Genomic DNA, 15,004 nt, shown 5'->3' on the forward strand with positions numbered 1-15,004 from the left:
CTTATCCTGCCTGTCTACCTCTGAAATATCTAAAATGTTTGGTAAACATATCTGTTAAAATTTATCAAATAATAATCAAGAACAAAGATGTGCCTGCAACATTCAATTAATATCTATACCATTACTTTTTGAAATTCCAAAATCTGCCTTTAGATGAATAGAGCTGGAAAGGCTAAGATGGGCAATTTATAGGACTAAACTGCAGGTTGGGCTGTGGGATTTCAATAATTCTGTAAAATCACAGAAACATTGGAAGGAAATTATCTCTGAAGATGGCCTACTTTGGACTGAACTAAAGTTCATTTGCTTCTCCTGCTTGGAGCAGGACTATTGATACAATTAGTTTGGTTCAGTCATGGCTTTTTGTAGTGCAGTCTTGAAAGCCCCAAGGATGGAGGCTCCCTGCCCCTCTCAAAAGACCTTTTATAAAGCTGAAGTACCTTCGTTGTGAAGATCTTTTTTTCCTAATCTGCATCCTGAGCCTCCCAGGCTACTACCTGTGACTGCTGCTCTATTTATCATGACTTCTATGAAGGATATTTTGAGTCAACCATTCTTGTAATTCCCCTTCAGTTAGCAGCAGATTGAAATTAGAAAGTCAAGCCAATGTCAGTGTACATCCAGCTCATGTGCTTTCTGTATGCTAATCAAATGTATGACATTTCTGCTTTCCTGTATCTGAGAGAAAAAAGACAAATTGTGGCTTACAATGAAAAGAGTAGAGTGCCAGTTAAGAACTTTTTTATTTTCTTGCTGAATTTTACAATATAAAACCTTTGCTGGAACAGTTTTGCTTGAGAATTTCTGATTTTTCTGATTGAACACTTTAAACCACTTTGAAATTAGATATGTCTGTCTCAAAAGTGAGGAAAAGTGCTGAAGTGCAATTAAGTGAGTCAGTGTCGGTTAAACTCACCTATGTGTTACACTCACTTTCTGCCACAAAATTTCAATCAAATTTCAAGTATCATGAATAGGCCTGCTGCTATTACTGCTGTTGATTCCACTTCTGACATAAATAGAGAAGACAAAGGAAGTTTTTTCCACCTCATAGTGAGGATGTTGCTTGCATAGGAAGTAGCATTTTTTTCTAGTTCAAAGCACAATACATTGAATGTACCAAACCTCCTTGTTCTAAGAGGAGAATATTCTAACAACCTAGACGAAATGCGTTAGCAGCTGTAGGTAGTATGTTACTATAAAAGTACCGTCACATAGAAAATCAAGATATGGCAGCCCTTGGAATGCAAGTAGGTTTTATGAGCAATATACTTTTTAGTGAAAGATAATTTTGAAAATGCAGAATAGATTTTGTACATAAATTAGAATTGTGTTAAACCCACAACTTTGCTCATCACAAACGTCAGAAATGTCTGTCAGGAGTGTTTACAGAAAAAGAGATTTTAACTTTCATCTTGATAAACAGAAGTTATTGTGTCTTTTGCAAATCTTTAGACAACAGAATTTTGAATATTTTATCAAGTGAAAGAAATAATTCCAGATGATTTATCAGACTAATAGCCAACAACTGGAAAAGCTAGTAAGAGATTTAACAAATTACTGAAGAAATTACAAATTTGTTTTTAAAATCATATCCCTTTCGAGTAACTTTTCTAAAGAAACTATGATCTGTGATGGCACTCCACAAGCATGGAATACATGAACTGTTGTGCACTGTTTGAGAAAACACAGTTGTGTTGTTGTAGCTAAAAAAGATGTTTATTTTTCACCAAGCTCACCACTGCATCAACCAATTCTCATTGTGACAGTATTGCAGCCACGTAACATTATACACACCATTGACATGAGCTCATGTGAGTTCCTGTCAAACCAAGATAAAGAGGAATAGTGGGTATGGTCTAGAAAACAAAAAATAAGTGAGCTGTTTCACCAGTCTGAGAATAGAAACAAAATTTACAGCCAAGTCCTTTTGACTGCAATTATTTATAGTTGGTAATAAAATGGACCACAGACTATTAGTTGGCCCCAAGGGCAAGTAGCACACATTGGCTAATACTATCATGGCTCTGCTTTCATCCCCCACCAAGACAATGTAGCCACATATTTAGTGACTTTGGGAATGCTCCCTGGTAAGTCTTTCTTATAGTTTAAAACTAGCAAAATTCAAAAGTGAGTCTGTGATATCTTTATGTCAGCACCTCATCTGACACTTGAACATGAGAGACAAGCAACACAGGAAGAAGCAGGTCTACTGTCATAGCCAACTCCAAGTGCTTCCACTACTTAAAAAGAAAATACACCCATGCCTTTCTCCAGTGAACTCCCTGAATATCCCACCAAGGTACATGAAAGCATGAAAGAAAGAAAATTTTTCGTCATTTTAGACTGCCACTTCATCTTGCCAAGCAAAGCCTCACTTTGGAAAGGCAGAATTAGCAATTAATGTTGTCATGGCATGTTATATTATCTTTCTTTATAAAGAATGTGTCTTGGAGGTGGCAAAACAGGGATAAAATGAGATTTCTAAGATCCTAGGATATCCAGACTTTGGCAAACAAATGTGGATTCTCTAGCAAGATAAACTAATTTCTCACTTGAATTAACTTGAGGGGAAAAAATGGAGGTTTTTGACTATTAAAGGAGTGAGATTCTGGTAAAGGCTTTCAAGCAGCAAAGCAAGGAGATGATGTAGGAACCTGATATCTTTTCAGATAGAAATATATGATGATATTGCCTCCTGTAACAAGGCATTGGGACTTCAGGATCAGAGAGATCTCTCCCAGACACCTTTTTTTTTTTTTTTTTGTTCCTGCTTTTAAAACTGTACTTTTATTTCACTGTAGAAAACAATGCTCAGTCTCCCCCTGCAGCATGTATACAGCCTTAAATAGTAGAAACAGTATTTTGTCTTTGATTCATCTTTCAGTATTATCCTGTCATTTATGTTTTAAATCATATGTGAACATTCTACCTCAAAAAGACTGCCACTGTTTTGTTTCTAAGTGTTTTATTGTACATAATGAGCTAAATGCTATAGCTCATCATAAAACAATAATACTTTGCATTAAGAGAAATACATTTCCTTTTACTCATGATTGCCTTTTTTCCTGAGATGATGTGTACATAATGATTTCTTTTCAGGAGAAGGAGAAGTAGTTAGCTAACTCAGATGGATAAAAAAAATACACACAATACTAAACAAAACTTCATTGTCACAATGTGTTTCATTCTATGCTGTATTTCCTTTTAGCAATTTTCTTATTGAAGTATAGAATTTTAAAACCATTTCTTGTTCTGAAACTGCATAGCAGTGATGGAATCAGATTACCAATACAAACACTAGCTCTGTGAACACTTCAAGCTTGCATAAACTTGTATAATCTCTAACCTTACCCTCACTCTTCATTACCCCCTTCGTCTCTCATAAAACAAAAAAAGCACTTATGGAGCCATGCAACAAACTGGACTGAGTTAAATTAACCTTTACTCTCCCTTTTGGGCTGGGTTAATTTTAGCTTAGATCTGTCTCTGTCCAGGTTCACTGTCCAGCTATATGGGTACTAATCTCAGCACTAATAACTGGAGAAAGAAATAAGGAATGAGTACCCAAAAGCAGAGGCTTTGCTCAGTTCTTTCAATATCTAGATTAAAGACCTCAATGAATTAGAATGAAAATATTACAGAGGACATGACTGTAAAAACATGCTACTGGAAATAAATAATATCACATATGAAATTCAATATTCTGCATTAAATTAATAATTAAATTAATCATTAAAAAGATTAAATGGCATTATACACTCAAAACTCAAGAAATGCTCATTCAAGTATATGTCCAGAGCACATTTCTCACAAATTATATTGTTGTATTTCCCTGGGCAATACAATTAATCTTCAAACTCACAGATATCTGTGTGTTGCCCAAGGTGTGTGTGACTACACAGTAGAAATCAGAGAGGAGAATATTGTCTTTAGCATGTGGTAGGCTGTCTACTCTGATTCAATTTGTTTAGAGCTCAGCAGAAAGCTCTGCACTGGTGTTCACACCTTACATTTTGTTGTATTTCACATAGTTTTATTTTAAATTTTATTTAATTATGTATTCATATTATGAAGCTTATTGATTTGTGTGTATATATGTTTCCTGATTCTTTGGCCCATTCATATGTCAGATCATTCCTCAAAGCTAATAATAATTGTGGATATTTTTAATACATCATGATAGCTACAGATTTAGTGCCCTTCAGTATTAATTCCTGACAGTTATTTTCCCATTTATTTTATGAGAGAATTTTAAACAGAGAAAGATATCATCTGATAACTAAATGTTCCTTTTTATCTCATTTGTAGCAATTGTCAGTGCACAGAGGCATTACTATGATCAATTCAAATGTATGAACAGTGGTGCCGCCTATGAAAATATGTGAAAACTGAACAGAATGAAGCACTGATGAAATTTCTGTTCTGTTCTAATCTTTACTGATATCCACTGCTAAGACAGCTTATAAGAGCTTGCAGTTTGCAGGACTGTGAAATGACAGACTATAGAAAAATTTGAAAGTTCTGATTGATTAGAAAAACTCTTTTGTAGTAGCTTGGCATGGCAACCTTTTAAATTTTAGATCTAAGTCACACATTTCATGGAACCATTCTAAGGAATGAAGCTTAGAATCTTAATTTTGATTAATAAGAAGGAGGGTAGAAGAAGAAACATAGGCCATTAAAACAATAATGTCTTTCATTTACAAGACTGATATCATGGTCTAATCTCATAATAATTATTTTAAAGAAACTAATAATCTTTTTTCATTGATAGCTGACTTTTTTTTTTAATGCTTTACACAGCAAGAGGTGATATGTCACCATTCAGGTTTTCTGTTTTCCAGGTAACCTAGATGTAAACTCCTGAACTCCAGTAAGCAGTGAGCGGACAGAACACATGTACCAAGATGCTCACAGGTTTCTCAGCACACAGATCGCACCATCAGTGCTATCACTGCCCTGGAGCACTCAGTAGCTGCCCCCTACTCTAGGAGGATTTTTCTCTTTCGCACTTGAGGAGATGGGCAGATCTACTCTACAAGAGCTCAGAGGCTGAAGCAAAGGCCCTTACTGAATCAATTTGGCAGACCCTGTGCTCTTACACAAAGGATCCTAGTTAAGACAAGCTGTCTTTTACTTGGCTGAGATGAGATATTTCCAGAACCAAGTCTCTTTCAACCTTGAAAATACCCAGTCTTATGTCCTCACTATAATGCTGTTGTTTTATTTGCCTTAGAAAGTTGACAATCTTTTATCTTCTTATCTTTGTTTTGCAGAAAGATTCACTTAACTTGCAAAGTCCCCCCAGTGAGCTTAGCAACTGGCACCACAACTTAAATAACAGGCCAAACTTAAGAAAGTGCCTCCTTCTGGTGGTTTAAACCCAGCCAGAGAGCTTGTTCACTCACTTCCCCCCTTCTTGCCCTCCCCCTACTCCCAGAGGGATGGAGAGGAGAATCGAAAAGAATGCAACTCCCACAGGTTGAGATAAGAACAGTTTAGTAACTAAGGTATAACACAGATCACTACTGCTACCACCAATGATAATAATGATAAAGGAAATAACAAGGAAAGAGAGTACAACACCTCACCACCAGCCAACCGATAACTCGCCCCCCCCAGCCCGACCAAGCACCGACCAATACCTCCTCCAACTCTGCAGTCCTAGCCCTTCCGGGTTATTCTCTGTTACATCCTGGGCATGACATGCTGTGGTATGGAATACCTCTTTGGTCAGTTTGGGTCAGATGTCCTGTCTCTGCTTCCTCCTGGTTTCCCCTCCTCCCTGGCAGAGCATGAGGCTCACAAAGTCCTTGGCCAAACCAAAACATCACTATCAGTTCTGTTCCCAGGCCGAAAGTCAAAACACTGCACTACACCAGCTACCAAGGAGAAAAATGACTGCTACTGCTGAACCCAGGACACTCCTTAAAAATGCATCCCTATTCATTCTTGATTTTAGTTATATGCCTGAGTATTATCAGAGCAGAAGTGTAAAGCTAAGCATGTAATAAAGCGTTACGGGTGAACACAAAGGTGTGCTTAAAGGCTTTTCTACAGTTAGATTCATATTATTAATGTCTGAAAAGTAATATTATTAATGTGAAATATACATGTCTACAACTGAATAAAACGGGATTGTATTATGGCATTATGCATTGATCCATGCAGCCTTTGTCACATATACTGGTGTTTTGTTCACGTTCTTCCAGGCATGTTTTCAGAGCCAGATAGACTTCAATGCCCAGATGCAAATGGAAAGATTGCACAAGTGAGGTTATTTCAACAGAGTGTCAAGGACCAGATTGCACTAAGTCTGGCCCCTTCATTTCTTGCATTTCTCAATGCAGGCTTTTTACTCTGAAACATGACAACATGTCCTATTGCAAACGATGGAGACATGACTCCAGAACACACTGGAACAAAATGTGTAATCATGAAAGGGAAGCACACACTAGAGCAGGCAATATAGTTTATTCAGCACCAAAAAGCTACAAAGCTGTTCCTACTTTCTATTATTGAATCAGAATCTAATTCTATACTAAAAAGAAGTTTTGACAAGCTATCTGGACAATCACCCTTCTGAACATCGATACAATTCTATGTCAACTGCACCAAACATATGAAATACTATTTTAATACATGGATAAATTTGCAATGAAATTTAAAAAGCAAGAAAAATTCAAAACCTCTCCTACTAAACAGATAACCATTTTCTTGCCATATTTCATCTTCCATACCCATTAATAAAAGGTCACGCAAAGAGTTGTGGTCAATGGCTCAATGTCGAGCTGGAGACCAGTAACGAGGGGTGTAACTCAGGGATCAGTGTTGGGACCAGTCTTGTTCAACATCTTTGTCACTGACATGGACAGTGGGATTGAGTGCGCCCTCAGCAAGTTTGCCGATGACACCAAGCTGTGTGGGTTGATTGATATGCTGGAGGGAAGGAATGCCATCCAGAGGGACCTTGACATGCTTGTAAGGTGGGCTGATGCCAACCTCATGAAGTTTAACCATGCCAAGTGAAAGGTCCTACACCTGCACTGGGGCAATCCCAGGCATAGCTACAGGTTGGGCAAAGAAGAGATTCAGAGCAGCCCTGCAGAGAAGCACTTGAGAGTGTTGGTCAATGAGAAAATGAACATGAGCCGGCTTCAGTGTGTGCTCGCAGCCCAAAAAGCAACCATATCCTGGGCTGCATCAAAAGGAGTGTGACCAGCAGGTCGAAGGAGGTGATCCTGCCCCTCTACTCTGCTCTCGTGAGACCTCACTTGGAGTATTGCATGCAGTTCTGGTGTCCTCAACATAAAAAGGACATGGAACTGTTGGAACAAGTCCAGAGAAGGGCCACGAGGGTGATCAGGGGACTGGAGGACCTCTTGTATGAAGATAGGCTGAGAAAGTTGGGGCTTTTCAGCCTGGAGAAGAGAAGGCTACGTGAAGACCTCATCAGCCTTTCAGTATCTGAAGGGGGCCTATAGGGATGCTGAGAAGGGACTCTTCATTAGGGACTGTAGTACAGGACAAGGGGTATCAGGTTCAAACTTAAACAGGGGAAGTTTAGATTGGATAGAAGAAAGAAGTTCTTTAAGGGTAGTGAGGCACTGGAATAGGTTGCCCAGGGCAATTGTGAATGCTCCATACCTGGCGGTGTTCAAGGCCAGGCTGCCTTGTGACATGGTTTAGTGTGAGGTGTCCCTGCCCATGGAAGGGGGGCTGGAGCTAGATGATCTTAAGGTCCCTTCCAACCCTAACTATTCTATGATTCTATGATTCTATGATTCTATTTTGTTTTTTTTTTGCTGTTGTTTTGTTCTCCAAGGATGTGGGAACATCACCTAATGCCCTAGTTATAATTTTTACTTGAAAGGTAAAATTTTTTTAAATTATGTTGTAAGCTAATAAAAGCAATCACTTAAAAAGGAACACTTACTGACACAATAACTGTTGCTGTTAAAGATCTACTTATTTGGAAGAAAATAATTATTTTCTTAATTTCTTAGGGAGGAAAGAACATGGAATTTCACCCACAGATCCCTGCACTGAGTTCTTATTGAGTACTTGCACGTAAACTCATGTATGAAAGATTTATATCCTCTGTTTTGTTTTAATACTGATGTTTGGTTTTAAGAACTCCCAATCTGTGTTAACTATTGCAATTAAAAACAGGAAGCTCAACACACTTCTGAGAAAACACTGTTTTTCTCTGGTACTTAAAGCTACTTGTTTCAAATATGTCTGTAAGTATAAAATCTAGCAACATCAACTGGTGCTGTCAAAGTAAATAAATTAAGGAGGCGGGAGGGGAGGTGGGTGTAGTGCTGCATATTTTGATTAATTGAAATTCTCTCTTTCCAAAATAGGACTGCAATGAATATAATTATTCAGCTCAAGGTTAATTTGGGGGTTATAACCAAGTACATAGAACCAAAATTTTTTTCTTTACCACAGGATTCCCAGAAAAACAGATTATTCTGGAGGTCATTTCTTTTCTACACTTCATTTTCTAAATTATGATTTTCCAAGATCAAAACCTAATTTTTTACTTCATATTTTTTAATATATAGCTGATCATTATTGCTTTGTCTATTGGATATTCAGTTTAAAATTACTTCTAGTGCCACTAGAACACTACAAATTCACTAGAGTTACTCTCTAATCACCACTCCAAAAAAGGAAAAAAAAACAAAACCAAACCACCCAACGTTTTATTCATATACATTAAATCACTCATGCTATAAGGAAACTATGAAAGATCTCATTTCATGTTATAGAGAAAGACTTGACCCTTTATCCCCAGACAGCAATTTATATGATGAATCCACTACAATTTCACATTTTGAAGTCTCTGTATGACAATTTCCCCAGTGCACAATAACCCAGCATCCTCTGTCTTCTCTGATTGAAATAGATAAAACTTTATAACAAGTACTGTAGTGCTGAGGATACAAGACATTTTAAATTATAAAAACATTTTAGTCTTTGAATATAACATATATCACATTTCCTTCCCCTTCAAAAAAGTTAAGCAGCATCTAATGGTATCTGTTTCTCAAATGCACATGAGATTATCCATGTGCACACAAGTTTTTTATAATTAAATATCTGAATATTGGAAAACAGTATGAATTCATTATATAAATGCTACACAGCATGATAGCTAAATTAAGACCATTTTTACTTTACCCTCTATTTCTTAGTATCCAGGTACATATCTTATGTACCTGAATCCTAATATTGTATATATTTAACACATACAAGGATGGATAAAACTATTAATCCTTGTACATATTAGATAGATATTATCTTGGTATTAGATTACGTATTTGATATCAGACTTTAAATAGATGACAGATAAAGATACATTTTAGATTAGAAACATGTTTGACTATAGATGACCCAAGCTACATGCATGATAGAGTTTTACTTTTTTTAGTATTAATAACTGTAAAAATTATACAGGTGTCTTCAATTCATAAAAAAAGGGTCATTCAAACTATCCTAATTTATATATCCCAAGCACTGTGAAAGATTTGTCTGTATTGATTTCAACAGTTTCTGAGCCAAAAAAAAGGTGATCAGAATTTTTACTTCCTACTCTACAATGCTTAAATAGCCAGTGGATAAGGATTTTAATGAAGTAACTAGTTTTAAAAGCCTATGCTTTGGGAAAAGGCAAGAAGAAAAATGTATTTTTTAATACTTTTATTCGTATTTCACATTTATTTCGTTTAGCTGCATGCAGTACTGCTAGGACTGTGCTACTGCAGTCTGTTTAGAGTAGGGTAGTCTGAAACATTCACATAATTTGGTGGAAGGAGTGATTTGATATAGTACAAAACTTGACTGAACTTATTACTAACTGCACTGATGTATCCTTTAAATTCTATTCAGTTTACCCATGATTCTAGAAAATGTATTTACAAATTTCTTTAAACAGATTTTGCTTAGAAATTTAACTAAAAAAAAATCTAAATAGTATACTATTAAAAAAATACAGTCATTATGTCAAACCTTAGAATACTTTTCTATGCATAAGGCAAGATACCAATTTTATTGATGTTGATTTAAATTATATTCTTGTAGTGGTCACTGAATATTAGAGTTTAATAATGCTTTTGTAATGGCATTTACAGTAGATAAAGCTCTAGGCAAGATATTTTGTTCTTATTGCTGAAAAATCAGTGCTAATTGATTAAATGTGACTTTGACTCTGGGATGCTATTACCTATACAAATTGACAAAATAGAAGATGTTTCTTTTCATTTGTTACTCATGGTATTCACCACACCTCTATTTCTAAATTGTCTTAGTCTCCTGGGGCAATTTCATCACTTTCGATTGACGTAACAATTATTTTTTAGCTGAAGGAAGTCTGATGAGTCTCCTGCAGCAACTTCATTTAAACAACCTGTAAATAATGCAAATATACCAAAGTACTTGAAATTGGTTTTAAAGGACTTTAGCATTTACCTTTTATCTGACTGCAGGACATTAATGGATTTTCTTTGTTCCGTAAATTTGAAAAACTAATGACTCTTAGAGAGCAGATGAGGGGACAGATGTGATAGGTCTTTATATGAAAATTACATCTCGGTGCATAGTGATTAATGAACAGTTGTGGAGATTCTGAGTTTGTGGTAACATCTATTTAATGACGTTGACTTTACAAGTAACGCTCATGCTTTTTAACCAGCCACCTGCTGAATTACAGATTAACCTATATACTCTCAACCACAGTCCAACATTCTTACATACTTCTTCCAGCTCTGCTACATTTGTTTTGTGCTGCAGAAATGGACTGACTTCAAAACCTATTAACAATATTTACCTACAATGAGATTTGCCTATTCATCTTCCAATACGAAACACTCTATTTATTTTCTGGATAAGATTAATACATTTTGTAGCTTGTGAGTCTTCTTAGAAGTTGATTGTAGTGGTAGCTGTTGAGATGAGATGCCAGATAAAGCTAATTGAAAAAGAATGATAAGTTCCTCTCCAGTTTGTTACTCATCAAACAGTATTTATTAAACTTTAAAAACCAGTAGTAGTTCTATGATCAAAGAATAATAGATGCTAAACTCATAAATACTTATACAGGAATGTTAGGAGCTATAATTTTAGGAATATTGTAAAAACAGGTGCATAGCTGTTCTGCATGGACACCCATTTATACAAAACTGATCCCTGGCATGAAAGTACTCATAAATCTTTGAGGAATAAATTGTTCTAAATTTTACTTCACTTAATTTAATTTTTCATCCTAATTCCAATTTAAAAAAATGAGAATTTTGTAGGAACTTGTCTCATGGAGCTCCTTGTGCTAAATGAAGATCACCCTGCTCTCATGAGACCCCACTTAGAGTACTGTGTGCACTTCTGATGTCCTCAACACAAGAAGAACATGGACCTGTCGGAGCAGTCCAGAGGAGGGCCACAAGGATGATAAGGGGTCTCAAGCATCTCCCATATGAAGACAGGCTGAGAAAGTTGGGACTCTTCAGCCTGGAGAAGAGAAGGGCTGCATGGAAACCTCATAGCAGCCTCTCAATATCTAAAGTGGGCCTACAAGGATGCTGGAGAAGGACTTTTCATCAGGGATTGTAGCAATAGGACAAGGGGTAATGGGTTCAGACTTAGACAGGGGAAGTTCAGTTTGGATATAAGGAAGAAGTTTTTTACAGTGAGGGTGGTGAGGCACTGTAACAGGTTGCCCAAAGGACGGGTAAATTCTCAATCCCCGGCAATGTTCAAGGCCAGGTTGGACAGAGCCTTGGGTGACATGGTTTAGTGAGAGGCATTCCTGACCATGGCAGGGGAGCTGGAACTATATGATCTTAAGGTTCTTTCCAACCCTAACTATTTTATGATTCTATGATTTGGAATGCAGAAGAAACACCAGACCTGCAACTTCCAAAAGTGGAAGCAATGGCACCTTTTCTGAGCTTCATGACTCAACAGGTGGGTGTCCCTGACAGTTTTGTCTGACCGTATCCTCTACTCAGTAAATATTCAAGTGTACCTTGCCATCGAATCTTATTAAACTACTGATGCATTTACTATGAAACTTTGTTAAATCAATAAACATATTGCTACTTCTTTTCTAGGAATTATTAAAGTCCAGTAATACCTGAGGAACAGTGATTACAACAGTGATTACATTATTACTACTTCTTCACATGAAAAATTATATAAGTTCTGAACACTTCATCACAAGCTAGACAAAGCAGAAGTACATTCCAGCATCTTCCAGCACCTCACAGTTTCAGACTGTTAGTGTACTGGATTTATGGAATACATCAAACCTGTTATTGATCCATGAATTTTCTTACTGAATGGATTTTTTCACATTATATATATATATATATGTCTGTGACTAATCGAAAGTATTCAAGTAGGTATTACTAAATGTGTTAAGAATCCTTTGTTCATCTACAAAGGAGGGAGGGATAATATTTTTTTAAATATCCATTGGTCCTCACCAAAAGAAATTCACTGGAAGAGTAAAACCATTTTTTTTCCTTCGCTCTTATCAAGGGCAGCAAATCCATGGAAAAAGAAGCCTGATTCTGTAGTGCTGCCACCATATTGGCTTTGGTGGAAAAGCTGTGCTCTACAGCAAAGTGAAGCAGGATTAAGGCTTTGCAACTACATTTAGTAAATGCCATTATTATAGTGAAATGATTCATAGAATCATAGAATCATAGAATAGTTAGGGTTGGAAAGGACTTTAAGATCATCTAGTTCCAGCCCCCCTGCCATGGGCAGGGACATCTCACACTAAACCATGTCAACCAAGGCTCTGTCCAACCTGGCCTTGAACACCTCCAGGGATGAAGCATTCTTTTATTATTTTAAATAGTTTTAGGGACATAAAATATAATATAAGAATAGAATTTTGTCTCCTTTCACATTATTTTTTAAATTCAATCAATAGATGAATTCTTTACATTCTATCTTTATTGGCCTTCCTTCCTTAGAGGTTCTGGGAAATAAACAGCACTGAAAACAGATGGCTGGATCTACAAAGCTTTACCTTATGCAGTAAAATGAGGCTCTGCGCAGATGGACCTGTAGATATCAGTGCCAGTATTGTACCTTATCCATATGGACTGCAAGATTTATGGCAGAAGTAATTATTGTCAAATTTATCCTTGGATACAAGCTAATGCCTCCCTGTTTGCATGGCTCTATTTGTTCTATTTTGTGGCATTAGAGAAGAATAAATAATGTGAAATAAATATTAAAAAGTGTTTACATGGTAGGTCAAACACAGTACCTTAACTAGTCTTTCAGTAGCTTTTAAGAAAGAACTCTTTTTCCCTGAGCATTATGCTTGAGCATGGCAACATAAAGCATGCAGGTGAGCACGTATTGTGGCAGCTGAGTGTTTTTACACCAGAGGACTCACATTCCTGCAGACAGAGATTTATGTCATGGAGTGCACAGAGCTAACAGGTAACAAGCAGTGATCTGATGGCATTATCTAGGGCAGGAAAAAGCTGTCATGGCATCTTTAAGAACTGAACTCTATGCTCATCACTGGGCTGTCCTCTAGGACTTGGCATACTCGCTAATATAGTTGGAATATTCTTAAATCACTTCTATTACTAAATATTGTGTCCTCTTATCAGCCAGCTACAGGTCCTGTAGAATGTTACGCAGGTGGGACCTAGTCTAAGAACTGTTGGATGGCCTATATTGATCATTCTGAAGAAAGACTTCTCCAGTTGTTACCTTAAAGTCTTGTGAGGAGGTCTCCATTGATAAGTAGTGTAGGAGTATAATGACAAAGGCTGAACAGAGCACCAGCAGGATCTTGGAATAAGTTTGTAGCAAAGGTTTTTCTATGGCTTCCCATCACTGTTCTTACATGGGAATATCCACATTTCAGACGCAATGAGCACGAATGGCAAACAGCTATGGAAAAATAATTATACAAATGTAATTTTTTATATTCACAACGGTAGAGGCGTCCATTTACAGATATTTTTATCTTTTAATATGAGTATGATGTAAAGTATTGATGCTTTCATGCTTTCATTTAACTTTTCTATGATTCTATGATTTACACATCTGTAAATAGTAAATGCAGGTGTTTTTCAGCTTCTACTGTATCTGAGATATATAGACCCATAAATAAAGGAGCTAAGGCCCAGTGATCTTCGCAGAAAGTAAATCAGGAATGTTGCCTTTGCCCATTAAATTTTCCATTTCTCTTCAAATGTTCCAATTTTCCCTATTTTGTTTCTCAGCTACATTTATGACGTTTTCATTGTCTGATTACACACACTATTGAGGTATTCTCTAATGCTAAAATTTTGAAGACTGTGGTGCACCTAAAAAATGAAGCAAGCAATCTCTTACAGTATTAACAAACACCTTAATTTTCGTAAAACAGATCACATTCATAGGAAGTTTGGGGATTTTATTTCTTTTTGCCTCCAGGAGTGAAAAAAATCCCATAAATAACAGTAACAAAAATGTATAATAAAAAACCCACCTGAATGACTTAATAAAAAATATCTGAGAGAACAAAACATTATAGAACAATACAAATTACCCTGCACAATATCATATAGTGGGCATTTCAGGCTAATTCAGCATAGCAACAAATGTTTAGTTTGGAATACTTGCAGAGCAAAATACATTTCAGAAAAATTTGCTTCTGAAATTATGGCAAAAATACACTGGTTTCATATGAAGGTTTGTTTTTTTTTTTTTTACTCTACCAAAATAAACAAGCTTATATTTAAAAATAATTTTAGCTTTCTACTGAGCTAATTTTTTCCTTGGCTACCACAGGCACAATTTGCTTAAGCTGAAAGGAAATAACAACTGCAAAGTTATTTATATATGATGAATGAGAGCATAATGTAAAACAAGATACCTACACCACAACAAGCAACAGAACATTGCTCAGCTTAAAGCCTGAATTCATATTACATCCCTATTTACCCAGAACATTTTTGTGCACTGTGCCTTCAGAGGCCCA

General features: G+C 36.4%; 1 long non-coding RNA gene across 1 annotated transcript in view; it reads right to left on the minus strand.

Annotated features, from left to right (window-relative positions):
• Positions 1–567: 567 nt before the first annotated feature.
• Positions 568–15,004, minus strand: part of LOC133276629 (uncharacterized) — a 146,428-nt gene continuing 131,991 nt past the window's right edge. The window contains exon 3 of the long non-coding RNA XR_009745935.1: positions 568–678. This is a non-coding gene — a long non-coding RNA (uncharacterized LOC133276629). The remainder of the gene's footprint in view (positions 679–15,004) is intronic.

This window comes from Pezoporus flaviventris, unplaced genomic scaffold (assembly GCF_033815535.1).
Source record: "Pezoporus flaviventris isolate CSIRO_AGI_PZ_B2104156 unplaced genomic scaffold, CSIRO_AGI_Pfla_v1 ptg000045l, whole genome shotgun sequence".
NCBI classification, from domain to species: Eukaryota; Metazoa; Chordata; class Aves; order Psittaciformes; family Psittacidae; genus Pezoporus; species Pezoporus flaviventris.